Genomic DNA, 13,042 nt, shown 5'->3' on the forward strand with positions numbered 1-13,042 from the left:
ATCTAATGTATGTGTATTTCAAAATTTGAATGTATTGAAATTTTAAAATTTAAATTTCGAGATAAGTGTGGGGATAAACTTTGCCTATGTGTCACTTGTGTTTTCCTCGTGCCTAACAAAGGAATAAATAATAAGGGTGAGAATTCTATCGTATAGTTCAGTACCGAAATGCATAAAAACATACTCCAGAGCCGTCAATTTTGTTGAATAACTAAAGAAGCGTGAACTGCAGACTGAGCGGCGTTTCAAACCTCCCGTAGAAGGAACAGCAAAGCATTTCTCGTCATCATGAGGTAATCCGTCAGATATAAAGATAGATAAGAATCCGATCTGCTTGAAAGGTCACCGCAGCCGTGGACCAACGGGTAGGGCGTCCGTCTCGGCTTCGGGAGGTGGTTGGTTCGAATCCCACCGCCGGACACCCACCGGTATAAGAAAAAAGGGTACAAGCGTTCCCCCGGCCTGGCGCCCGGCTCTTCCAGGGGGTGTACGTTTGGGAGAAGCTCTGCTAACCCCAGCCGAAGCCCGAAAGGGCTACTCTGATTCGAACGAAGTGCCACCGCCATCACGGCGTGGCGTGCGCCCTCATGTAAACAAGTTTCCAGTTGAAGCGGACTTGGGACCGGTCTCAGCCGTAACCAAGCCGCGGCATCGCAGTTAAAAAAATACAAATAAAAAGGCTGGTCCGTTACACCGTGGCAGGGGGTGTCGGCCCATGTCCTTTCCAGAGCTTCTTTTTGTTTTGTGTGCAAAACGCTTCATTTAATTTTTCAGTTGGAGTACGGTGATTTACAACGCTTTATTGGGTCTTGTGTATGTACTTTACACCGGGCGCATAAGGCCTGCCTACATAAATGCGGCAGCACCTAAAAATTGATTGAGGAGCTAAAATAACAAAGCATGGCCGTGGGGCAAAAAAGAAATATTGTAATAGGGTTTACTTAAAAGGCAACGGGAGAGAGACGATCAGCCAATAGGGAAGCGGATCTGGCTCGAGCACCGGAAGAACAGGGACGACCAAAACTTATAAACTGATCACGATAGTTCTGGGCATGCTGTGCGCATCCTATGCGGGATGGTACGGGTTCTGCTTGAGTTTTTGCCTCACCTGGAATCTATTGCCCTGAAGCTGTGTTCTTCATTAAGATAACTCTCGGGTGACAAAGAGCCATCTTGGCGAGTTCATGGCGAAGGCAAGAAAGTGGGCTTATGTCAGGGCCTCAAGCAGTTGGCTTGCATGGTCTCCGGCCGGCAGTGATTTATCGAAGATCGTCAGTGGAAGTGAGCGTCTCGACGACGTAATTCACTTTTGATGCACGCGATGCGATTCGGACCGTCATATTCGGCGAGGATCTTAGAAGACAGGTAAGGCCCCGTAATTAGAATCTACATTCAAACAAGGCAACCAGTTGGAAAAGAGAGCGGATACTCACCTACCCCGTTTTGGTGTTTTTGGCGGCTTTGTTCACTTGACGTGATGGAGCGAGCTAGATGGATACAATCTTCAGCGTGTCGCGCTATCTCGGAGACGGGCTTGCTCTCACGGGCTTGTTTCTTTTAATGAAGAAGGTGTCTTCTTCATTACAATATAAACGAATCTAAAATGATCACGAATAAGCATACAGAAAGCGTCATCTTCGGCTTAGAAATGAAATGCTAGAAGAAGCAAAGGAATATAACTACCTCGGTCAGATGGTTAGTGCTGACCCCAACCACGAGTGGAAATCCAGGCGCAGAATAGTATGGACTGGGGAGCACTAGGCAAGCACTACAAAATGATGAAAATTAAAGTCGTACTACTCAACGTGAAAGCTGTCGGAGGTGCAGACCAGTGGTTCTCCCTGATGCACTGGGGCGCCGTTATCTGCTCACCCCTACCACCCATCCCGCTCTTCGCTGATTGTATCAGTCCTCTATTCATAAATTGAGCGAAGGTTTGTCCAATGGAATAAAAATTTTCCGCCTTTGCACTGCTAGCGCGCTCCCTAACTGGAACAGCGTGAGCGGGAGTTGCCTGCACAGTGAGACGTGCCTCCTTAACAGACTGGGTTGGTTTAAGAAAATGAGGTCATCACGGCATACAGAGGACATCCCAGATCCAATGGAGGAAGACCAGTATTCCGCGTGGATAACCCGAATTATTCAGGACCAGTCCGCTTGTGCTACTAAGTTACATACAAGTACCGACAATCCCTGCGTAGACACACACCTTCTACACATATGGGAAGCTAGACGCAGCCTTCAAAAGCGCTGGAAAAAACAACGACACAATAGAAAACTCCACAAGCGCATTGCCCAGCTCACTGAAAAGGTGGCTAAATACGCACGTGAACTTTGTCGTAAGAGTTGGCTCTCCCTTTGTGACGCCATGGGTAATCATGTGAGCACGTCAAAAACCTGGAAAATTCTTCGATACCTCCTGGACCCCTCTACCTCGAAGACAACGTCACTGAACCAACTACGGGCCATCCTGCGCAAGCACTCAACAGACACACTTCTGGCGAACCTTGAGGCACAATTCTTCCCACCTGGTCCTCAACAGCGCCACATAGACTACGATGGCGAGCCAAACCCCACACTTGACCAAGACATCCTCATCTCGTAGGTACGAGCGGCACTGGCTCGCTTACGGAAAAACACTGCACCGGGTCCCGATGGAGTTTCCAACAGGCTACTAGCCAACCTCGATGACGACTCCCTCGTGTCCCTCAGCGCGTGCCTCAATAGAGTGTGGCGAGAGGGCAACATTCCTGCTGAATGGAAGCTCGCCAACGTTCACCTCGTTTCAAAACTGAACAAGCCCCCCTCCATTGACGATCTCCGACCTATCTCGTTAGCACCCTGTGTTGGAAAACTCAAGGAGCATATCGTCCTCGCTCGTCTCCAGCGTCACATAGACGATCGGAATCTCACGTCGACCTCTATGTTTGGCTTCAGACCTCACCTCGCCACCCAGTACATCCTCCTCCAGATAAAAGAACAGGTCATGACCCCGGCCACCCGGCACTCCCCCACAGCGATGCTGGCATTGGACTTCAACGGGGCATTTGACAATATGTCTCACTCAGTCATTTTGGCCCACCTTCGAGAGCTGCATTGCGGGGAACGCACGCATGCATACGTGCGAAACTTCCTCACAAACAGGCAAGCGGTGATCCACGTCGGTGAAACAAAGTCCCACCCCATCAACCTGGCGAGCAGAGGCACTCCACAAAGAGCAGTACTCTCCCCGATGCTCTTTAATATCGCCCTAATCAAACTGCCACAACGCCTTGCGGCTCTTGCAAAAATTAAGCATGGTATCTATGCCGACGATGTGACAGTCTGGGCAGGCACAGGCTAATGGGGGGACATGGAAGCTCGCCTTCAAGAAGCGGCCAATGTGGTCACTGAGTACGCCAAATACTGCGGACTCTCTTGCGCCCCGCAAAAGTCGAAACTCCTCGTGGTCTAACCAGGGAGACCCAAACGGGACCCACTCCCACCGGTCAAAATGCACCTAGAGGTCCACACTATTCGCCCCACACCTGAAATCAAAATCGTTGGAATGATCTTCCAGCACGACAAACGAAACTCCACTCTCGTAACTCGCCTAGAACACACTACGGACCAGGTGTCTCATATGCTGCGGAGGATCATCACGAAGAGGCGCGGCTTTGGGAAGCATGCGGCGCTACGTCTCGTGCAGGCCTTCATTGTTTCCCGCATCACTTACGCAGTCCCATATGTTCTGCTGAGCAAGCACGAAGAAGAATGCGTGAATACAATAATCCGAAGATCATACAAGCGCGCACTGGGCCTTCCCCCGAACACATCCACTTCGCTCCTCCTTCAACTCGGTATCCATAATATGCCGTCGAAACTAGTTGAAGTACATCTGCTACAGCAATACCGATGGCTCTCTCTCACCAATGCTGGCCGCCGTGTCCTGTCAGAATTAGGAATAAATACAGCAGGCTACAACGGCCCACTTCCAGAGCCCCTACCCCGACATACTCAAGAACGCATTCATGGACGACGCAAGGCTCGCGCGGAGGCCATCTCACGGCAGTACAGTCAAGTTGCTGATGCCGTCTTCACAGACGCGGCGGCATACCCCTCCTACGCAGCGTTCGCCCTGGCAGTAAGCCCCGCCCAAGGAGGACCGACTATCACTGCCTCTATAAAAACACGCTCACCAGCTGAAGCTGAACAGGCGGCAATCGCGCTTGCCATCTCCTCAACCAAGGCTACTACCGTAGTGACGGACAGCCAACAGGCCTGCTGGCACTTCCAGGCCGGAACGGTGCACGCTGCGGCCGGCGCAATACTACTACGCCATCCCCCGGAGCAACAGATCCAGATCGTATGGACTCTAGCCCATCTGGGAGTGAGAGGGTACGAGACGGCCCACGACCTTGCGCGAGAAATGACACGCCGCACGAGGAGTGAAGACGCCGCCTTGGAGAGATTTACTCCCCTTCTGGCATACAGAGAAATGACCCAACATGTACGCCTGGCCCGACGCACCCTTCCCTCACCACACCGACACCTATCTATAGAGCAGGCACACCACTACCGTGCCTTGCAAACAAACACCTTTCCCCACCCAAAAAGAGTCTGCCACTACTCCAAACACATTACGTCCCCTAGCTGCCCCTTCTGTGGGCTAGACTGTACTCTTTTCCACATGGTTGGTGGATGCCCCTCCCCCCCCCTTCTCCCCAAACCGAATCCGTACAACTCTCCCGAGCTCTGGAGGCGCGCCCTGTCCAGCTCATGCCTTTCTGACCAGCTTCGACTGGTGGAGCGGGCTGTAGCGGCTGGCAAAGCATATGGGGTCCTGGACTGAGGACTCCACCTCCTGAAGACGCATACAGATTTACTACACAATAAAGATGTTTATCCTCCTCCTCCTCATGTTGCACGTGCCGGCGTCATACTGCGAAGTTTGGAACGAGTTGTTCTTGGCGGCAACTTTTTTCTCTTCCTATCGTACAAACCAACCCAACGGGCGTTCCAAATTAAATGGACGCGGTGGCTGCGGTTATAAACAGAAATTATGCCGTTAATGTTCCTGCAGTTTTCGTTAGGCTAAACAAAGGGGGGGGGGGGAGGGGGGGTGTATGATAAGCCGCAGTGGTTCAGGAGTGCTTGTTTTTCGAAGGCTCGGTTTGGTTCTGTCCTGCCGGAACCCCATGAGCCTCTACTTGGTTCCGTTATCTAGCTGCGGCACCTGATTACGGCAGTCGCTGGACTCTGTGACGGCCAACGAGCAACGACGACAAGGCGTGCGCAAAAAATGCTCTGCACTTAAAATTATGCTACCTCTGCACTCAAAATAAAAATCTAAACCCGTGCATACTGCCGGTGATAACATGCTGAGCTAAAACTTGGCGCCTTATCAAACAACTTGAAACCAAGCGTAGGTCGCCTCAACGGGCCATGTAACGAATAATGATAAGCGGAACACTTAGAGACACGACACAAGCTTTCGCGATCAGGGAACAATCTCGAGTAGAATGAACCATTGGGCTAGTTGGTAGCTGTTCATCTTGGAGGTGGAAGCGCTCACTCAACAGGGACAAAAGTAGAAAACACCAATGACACGGCGCTAAATCGCCACTATTTGTATAAAAAAAGTCAACACTATTTTACTGGTCAATTTTTCCGAGTAGGTATGGGGTAAGCAGTTAGGCGAATAATTATCATCATCACTGTACTCATTAAATCACCTAGGTAAAGTTGGCTTTGGCTCAATGCGTTCTGGCATACGCCACTACCGACGGCGCAACTCAGATATTACAAGTTTCCCTTGAAAACGGTAAATATAAAAATCCGTCGATCCTTCAAACTGTGATATCAGAGTTGTCATGATGGCCCAGAAAAAAAAAATTTTACAAAAATGTATTACCACACACTGATGAAGCCGCCTTTAATTTGATCTGTCCACGGCGACCTTGAGGAGTACAGCACTATTTATGGAGGTAATACATGCATATTATGGTAGGATACCTTTTATTAGCGCCAATGTTATCCGCAAAGATGCGTTTATTGTGCACTACGCAACTCGAGACATTACTTTTGCAATATCATGGAGTTCGTTCGAGAACCTTTCTCAAATAGATGTATTCAAACCGTGTTAATTTATTGAGAACGGCGCGACTTCTTACGGGGCGATTGCACAGATTGCAAACCTTCCCCTAACGCAAAAGGGCTGAGGAATTCACAGCAAATATACCAAGTACAGAATAAATCGCCGCGACTTCAAACAGGTGCTGTCCAATGAAGCAGCCCAAACCGTCCTCTCCGATCATCGTTTCCAAGCACTCCGACGTGGGAAGGAACCACTGGAAGCGAACGCTAATCCAGTTTTCATATAACTGCTGAAGGATACGTGGGGAGCGTTGACAAATTTTATTCGCGAGAAATCGAAGCTGCAAAAGTTGTAGGGCTGACTTGGAATCCGTGATAATTACCGCACTGTCAAGAAGTGCCCCGAGCGCGGGAAACACATGAAGAAATCGCGGGGAACAGACCCAGCAAGCGCGCGAGTGGCGGAGTGAAGAGAAAGAAGTGAAGATCGGAAGGGGGCTCGAGACAAGGGGGGCGAGAAAGAAGAGGAATGAGGTACATATCTTTTTGCTTGGATTAGGGAGTTTTTGGCTGATCGGGAATTCTTTTGCACAAACGGAAGGCTATCTTCAGGAAGATTTCCACAAACTAGAGGAGTGCCTCAAGGATCGGTTTTATCGCCTTTACTTTTTAACATCCTTATGAGTGACATTCCTATATTCCCAGATGTAACAACCTACGTTTATGCGGATGATATAGCGTTTTTTGCAGCCGCAGTCGACATTCATTCGCTATATGACCGCTTGCAGGCCTATTTATCTGTCTTGGAGACATGGCTTGACAGCATTTATTTAACGTTAAATGTGTCGAAGAGTGCTTTACTTGTCTTCCCTGTTGCAGGAACAATTTCAATTTCTCTCGCTTACAAAAATCAAGTCATTCCGCAGGTGGATTCGCTGAAATATCTTGGTGTTACATACACGTCTGCTCTTGATTAGAAGGCACATATTAACGCATCGGTCACAAAAGCGGAGAGAGCATTTGGTCGCATGAAAAGACTATGTGGGAAACGGGCAGGAATGCGCCGGGACACACTTTTGCTGTTGTACCGAGCCTATGTCCGGCCAGTCATGGAGTTTGGGTACGTCTTGTTTTGCCGTTGCCCTATCTTCAAACTGCGTCCGTTATACGTGTTGGAGAGGCGCATTCTTCGATTTTGTCTTGGCCTTCCCCGGTTCGTTTCGAACCGAGTTCTGTACTTAGAGGCACGCGTTCCTGAACTTAGGGTCCGTTTTCTCTTGCTGACGGTGCAAACTTACCTCCGCATGTACAAAGACCCCTCTTGGGCTGCCAAGCCGGTATTTATTTGTGAGCCGAGTATATTTTTTACATCTCCGTGGCCCAAACGTATCTCCCCCCAAGTGCTATTCGTTCAATCATGCCTGGATTGTATTTCTGTTAAGTTATATGAGGTCATTCCGGTATCCACAATCGAGCGAGAAACTGAGTTTTACTTTCAAAACCCCTTCCCTTCCGCTGCAAAACTTCTAACCACGCTCGCTATTAGCCGCTATTTTAAATGAATATTTATTCAAGTATCCTTCTTCATCTGTGATTTATACTGATGCATCTCAAAATGGCGAGAAAGCTGGAATTGGTATTTTTTCACAATCTTTAGACTGGAGTTATTCGCTGCGAATCCCGGATTACACACCCATTTTTATGGCCGAATTTTTAGCAATAGCTCTTGCTGTATGCAAAGTACCGCAGCATGTATCAAAAATTATCATATTATCTGATTCGATGGCAGTTATATCGGCGTTAACTTCCTCTTCGGAATCTCCATTGTACCGCACACTATTATTTTTTGTTCCCAGGCACGTGAAGGAGGTACGCTTGTCGTGGGTCCCTGGCCATACGGACATCAGGGGCAACGAGCAAGCGGACCATTTAGCTAATCTCGCCGTCACAGCTCCCATTCAATTCGGAATTCCTAATCTGGCTCTATTTTCATCTGCGAGACTAAGACGATATTGGCATTTAGACGCCACCCGTTCCGATTCGCTTTTATCATTTGAAGAGTTCCAACATTTAAAGTTCGGGTGGAATGTTCATTTTTGTGGCTCTCGGCAATGCGAGGTGACCTTCACCGAGCTGCGCTGCAGGGTTCCACGGCTTAATTACTATCTGTTCAGATCAGAACTTTCACCTACAGAACTATGTGTGCGGTGCCAGGTCCCCGAAACAATCGAACATTTTTTTCTCGACTGTTGCCGTTTCTCAACAGCTAGACAACTGTTTTTGAAGGAACCGATTGAGCGGTTGGGGTTGACTTTATCGATAACACTTATATTATCTATTGGCGCATCAAAGCTGGGGTTTGCAAGAAGGGATATATATAATTGCATTCAAAATTTTCTTTCTGCCTCAGGTCGTTTGAATTGCTAAACGGTGCTGATTAATGGGTAATTCGGGTTTCATTCTTAACTAAGCTTCCTTTTACACCCTCTTTCCGGAAATAATTATTTTGAAGTCCTCACGTTTTTAACCAGTTTAGCCCTGGCCAATCCCCCCTTGTGGGTACGTGCCAAAATATTTGAGGGCATCATCATCATCATCATCATCAACAACAACAACAAGATCGAGAAGCGATCGAGAGCAACCAGCGGATCGTCTACCCCGAGGAAGCCTGGCGGACCAGCGGCAGTCGATCGGACTGCGGGTACACCGATCCTGTGGAGACCCTGACCTCCAGCGGCAGTCGCCCGGACTGCTGGAGCGCTACCGCAAGCACTGCTCGTGTTCCCGCCGCCCAGCTTCTTCGGGCGGATCAACGGTAACCTCGTCATGGCGCCGTGACTGTGCTCTGAAGCCGAGGCCGCGCCGCGTCAACAACAGCTGCCAGTGGTAGTCGACTTCGACGGGAGCTTCTAATCGCCGCCGCTCCCGCCGCCGCCGCCGCCAAAACATTGAGGCCCCTTGTGAAATTTCCCGCGGGCTTGGGCTCGGACTCTTCTTGCTGCGAGAGTGCGTGCGCGTGCTACGCCGGACTTCGTGACGTCTTTATCCATTTTTTTCCCTTCGTTTTCCACCTTTTTTTTTGATAAATACTTCAGTTTTTGCAATATGGTCATCTGCCTCGTCACTTGAGAGCCGCTCTAACTACGACCCTGAACTTGCCACAATATCACACCACGCCGCACCCGAAGCGATTTAATCTTTTTTAAGGCCGCCCCAATCGCTATACACTCCGATGTTGTAGATGTTGTCCAATGGTCAATGCGAGTCGTCCAGGAAACGTTTATGCCGGGAATCACAAAGGCCGCTGAGCTGGTGTTATTTTCTCTCTCGGCAGATCCGTCCGCAAACACGTGAAAACAATCTCCGTACAACTGGTTCAAGTGCTGAAGAGGTAACATTCTCGCTTTCAGCCACTGGTGTAAATCTCTTCGAACGAATTCCTGGGATGGCGAGCTGCACTCCAAACTCTCCAAAGACCACGGCGGGTTCAAATGATGTGATTTTTTCCGTCATTGCTGGTAGAGAACGCTAAGAGTGTTCAGTGCCGCGTGTATGCGAGATTACACCTTTAAGCGGAGACGCCTTTCCGGCATGAGACTCTCCCAGCCGGATGAGCTGCAAGAGCAGCCGCTAAGACGGCATCAAGCGCTGAGCGGTGGAAAATTGGACTCGTCAAGGATATTTATGCAGAAATGCATTATAGTCGGGGGTTGTCGTGCGTCCCTTGGCCGGCGTCCGCAGCGCGTCTGATGATGATTGTAGCATGATGCCCCTAGGGATTGGCCAACCAAACAATCCATCACGAGATAGCTTCGCGTTCAACCACCATCGTCATCTTCCCGTAGGGGAACCGCTGAAGAAGAAGAAGGAGAAGAAGACAAAGCTGCGAAGAGGAAGGCTGCGTGAGTTTTGGCTACCGTTATCCTCCTCGGCCGGCGCATCTTCCCGATCTGAACCCGGTCGAAGAGCGGCTCATCGCGCCTCGACTCCCCTGCATGAGCATCAGGCGGCTGACTCGAGGCAACGGGCAGTTTGGAATCAATGGACAGGAGGTGAACGTGCCCATCGACGTATCGAAGGTTGTGCGGTGCCTTCCTCGCATGGTACCCGAGGACGTTGCGTTCGAAGTTCACATCAAGCGGAGGCTGATGAGTCCGGCAACGTACAAGCGCGGGTTGGTGAAGCGCGGCAACATCCTGGCTTGGCTCAAGCACCTGGAACACACCTCGCTGTATCGCGCCATCAACGTTGGGGTCGATTGGAGTCGGCTCGATCACTTCGATGACGGCGACGGCGAACGAGAGGAACCGCAGGAAGACGACGTCGATGATGCTGACGGTGAGTTCGAAACGATTCCCGACGACTTTGACGTGAACGATCCTCTGCAGTTGGCGGTTGCGCTCAACGTGGTCTCGAAGACGCTTCTCTATAACGAAGCGGAAATGACGGGTGTAGGAAAAGAAAAAAATAAATGATTACGCTCACACTCTCGCCTCTCTCTTCGCCATTAATCGCATCACACTCATCGGTGCACCCAATGCATTTCTGCATCCTCACAATCCCCCTCGGGGAGGTGCGGGGGAATTTTTTTTGTTTGCCGCTGCCTGGTGAACTCCTTGGGACATCTTAATGCCCTGTCGGTGCAGTGCTTCCAGAAGAGCATACTGGGACTCCGAGGGAGACAAAACAGGCAGTTGGTAAAGAACCCGACTCAATATGAGCGCCGAGTGGAGCGGAAGCATAGATGACGGGTGACTCCCCCAGTTCGTTCCAGCAATTCCTGGAAGCACATTGAAGCGGGGTACCAAGGACGTGACAAGATACTCGACGGCTTGCCTACAGAATACCTTCTGGTCCATGGTGACGCCGAGAAATTTTACGGCATTACCTTGCCGGATTGGCAATCCACCTAAGGTTAACTTGAGGGGTGTAGTTTTCGTTGCCTTCCCGGAAACAACGTAAAGCACGTTTTTTCCGTGGAGACCGTTATCCCACTGACGAGAGATAGGCTTGTACTATCTTGACCACAGTTAGGGTGAACACGGGAGCGCGTGTCATCCCGTCCGCGAGAGCCGCCTGTCGGCGTTCCGGGTAACTTCGCACACATGCGCAGTTCGTTTGCAACGAGGCTATGTGATGCGCGTGCGAAGTTACCCGAAATGCCGACAGCCGGCTCTCGAGCACGGAATGACACGCGCTCCCGTGTTTACCCTAACTGTGATCACGATAGTACGTAACGAAGTACGAAACCTAGAAGACTGTACCAAAATGCACCTGTGACATCACACACAAATTCAAACATTTTAGAGCCGCCAATTTTGCGGAATAACCAAAGAAAAGTGGACCATGGACGGAGTGTCAACGTTTTAAACTTAACGCAATAGAAGCAGCAAGGCCTTTGTCCGTGTCATGAATAAATCGTTATAGTCAGATCATGTTGAGCCGGTCGATATGCATTCAAGCAGCTGGAGCATTCACCGCAGCCGTAGACCAACGGGTAGGGCGCCCGTCTCGGCTTCGGGAGGTGGTTGGTTCGAATCCCACCGCCGGACACCCACCGGTATACGAAATCGGGTACAAGCGTCCCCCCGGCCTGGCGCCCGGCTCTTCCAGGGGATGGGCGCTTGGGAGAAGCTCCGCTAACCCCAGCCGAAGCCTGAAAGGGCTACTAAATTTCGAACGAAATATCGCCGTCTCCATATCGTGGCTTGCACTGTCCTTGTTTACAGGGTTTCAGTTGCAGCGGTCTTGAGGCGGTACCATGGCTGCGCAGTTAAAAGAATACTGATAACATGACGCGGTCGTTACACTGTGGCAGGGGGTGTCGGCCCATGTCGTTTCCGGAGCTTCTTTTTGTCTTGTGTAAGAATTTTAGTTTTTTAAATGCTTAGATTGGTGTGCAATGGTGAAGCAGACTGTACAGGGCTCGACCCATAGCCCTACTTAGGAATTCATGGGGTGTTATGGGGTATTTTGTATTAGCCCCTAGGGTATGCAAAACTTTGTTTCTTTCTCAATCCTCACATCTGCGGACTATGGTGAACCAGACATGAGCTGATATGCTTACAACGCTTTGTTGGATCTCGCGGAGGTATTTTATATCTGACGCCCAAGGGTTGCCTAATTGAATACAGGAGCACCTGAAGTTTTCCTAGAATCTTTTATTTCTAGCAATGCATTTGGAAATAGCAGTCAGTTCGACTGTAATGCGCTCGTAAGGAGTCACGGGGACATACGGGAACATTCATTAATTTTACCTAGGGCATTGCTTGTTGATTTGGGCCGCCCATAAATGCTAGCACAAAATTATCTGCTGGGGAATATTTTTGTGCATAGCATTCAAGCAGACTTCCGACGGGCTCTGAATTCCGAGCTATATTTCGTACGGCATATCCCCAGCAGCGGGGAGAACGTAAGGCGTGCGATTGTAACACGTTTCCGGTCGCAGCGTGCTGAGGCCTGTCTCGTTTCGACCGCATCTGAGCTGCGCCTGCATAGTTGATGGGTGGCAGGTGATGTCGGTCGCGGTCGCCTGGGATGATGTGGTTGGTTTTGCGTCAACTGTGTTTCTTTAGTGATATATCATCATGAAGTTTTTTTAGTGATATGCCGTGATGATGTGCTGTACTTGCTCTTGGACTGGTGCCTTCTAGAAGGGTGGCTCCGGCTCCTTCAAGTGGAACTCGTTTCACGTTTCGCTTAACCAACCAGCATCTCATGATGTAAATAAAGAACTTGAAATTGAGCTAGTGCGCAAACATTCCCTCATGGACTCGACAAGCAACCAGCCTGTGCGTCCGTAAGGAAAGATGCGTCAACCTTTCATCTTGTGTAAAAAAATTTGACACTATTTTCCTGGTCAATCCTTACGAGTCGGTATGAGCCTAACAGTTTGGGGAATTACTCGCCGCGGTGGCTTAGTGGCTAAGGCGTTGCGCTGCTGAGCGTGAGGTCGCGGGTTCAATTC

This window comes from Haemaphysalis longicornis, unplaced genomic scaffold (genome assembly GCF_048455015.1).
Source record: "Haemaphysalis longicornis isolate Haplotype H1 unplaced genomic scaffold, Haemaphysalis longicornis Haplotype H1 scaffold_5, whole genome shotgun sequence".
Classification (NCBI taxonomy): domain Eukaryota; kingdom Metazoa; phylum Arthropoda; class Arachnida; order Ixodida; family Ixodidae; genus Haemaphysalis; species Haemaphysalis longicornis.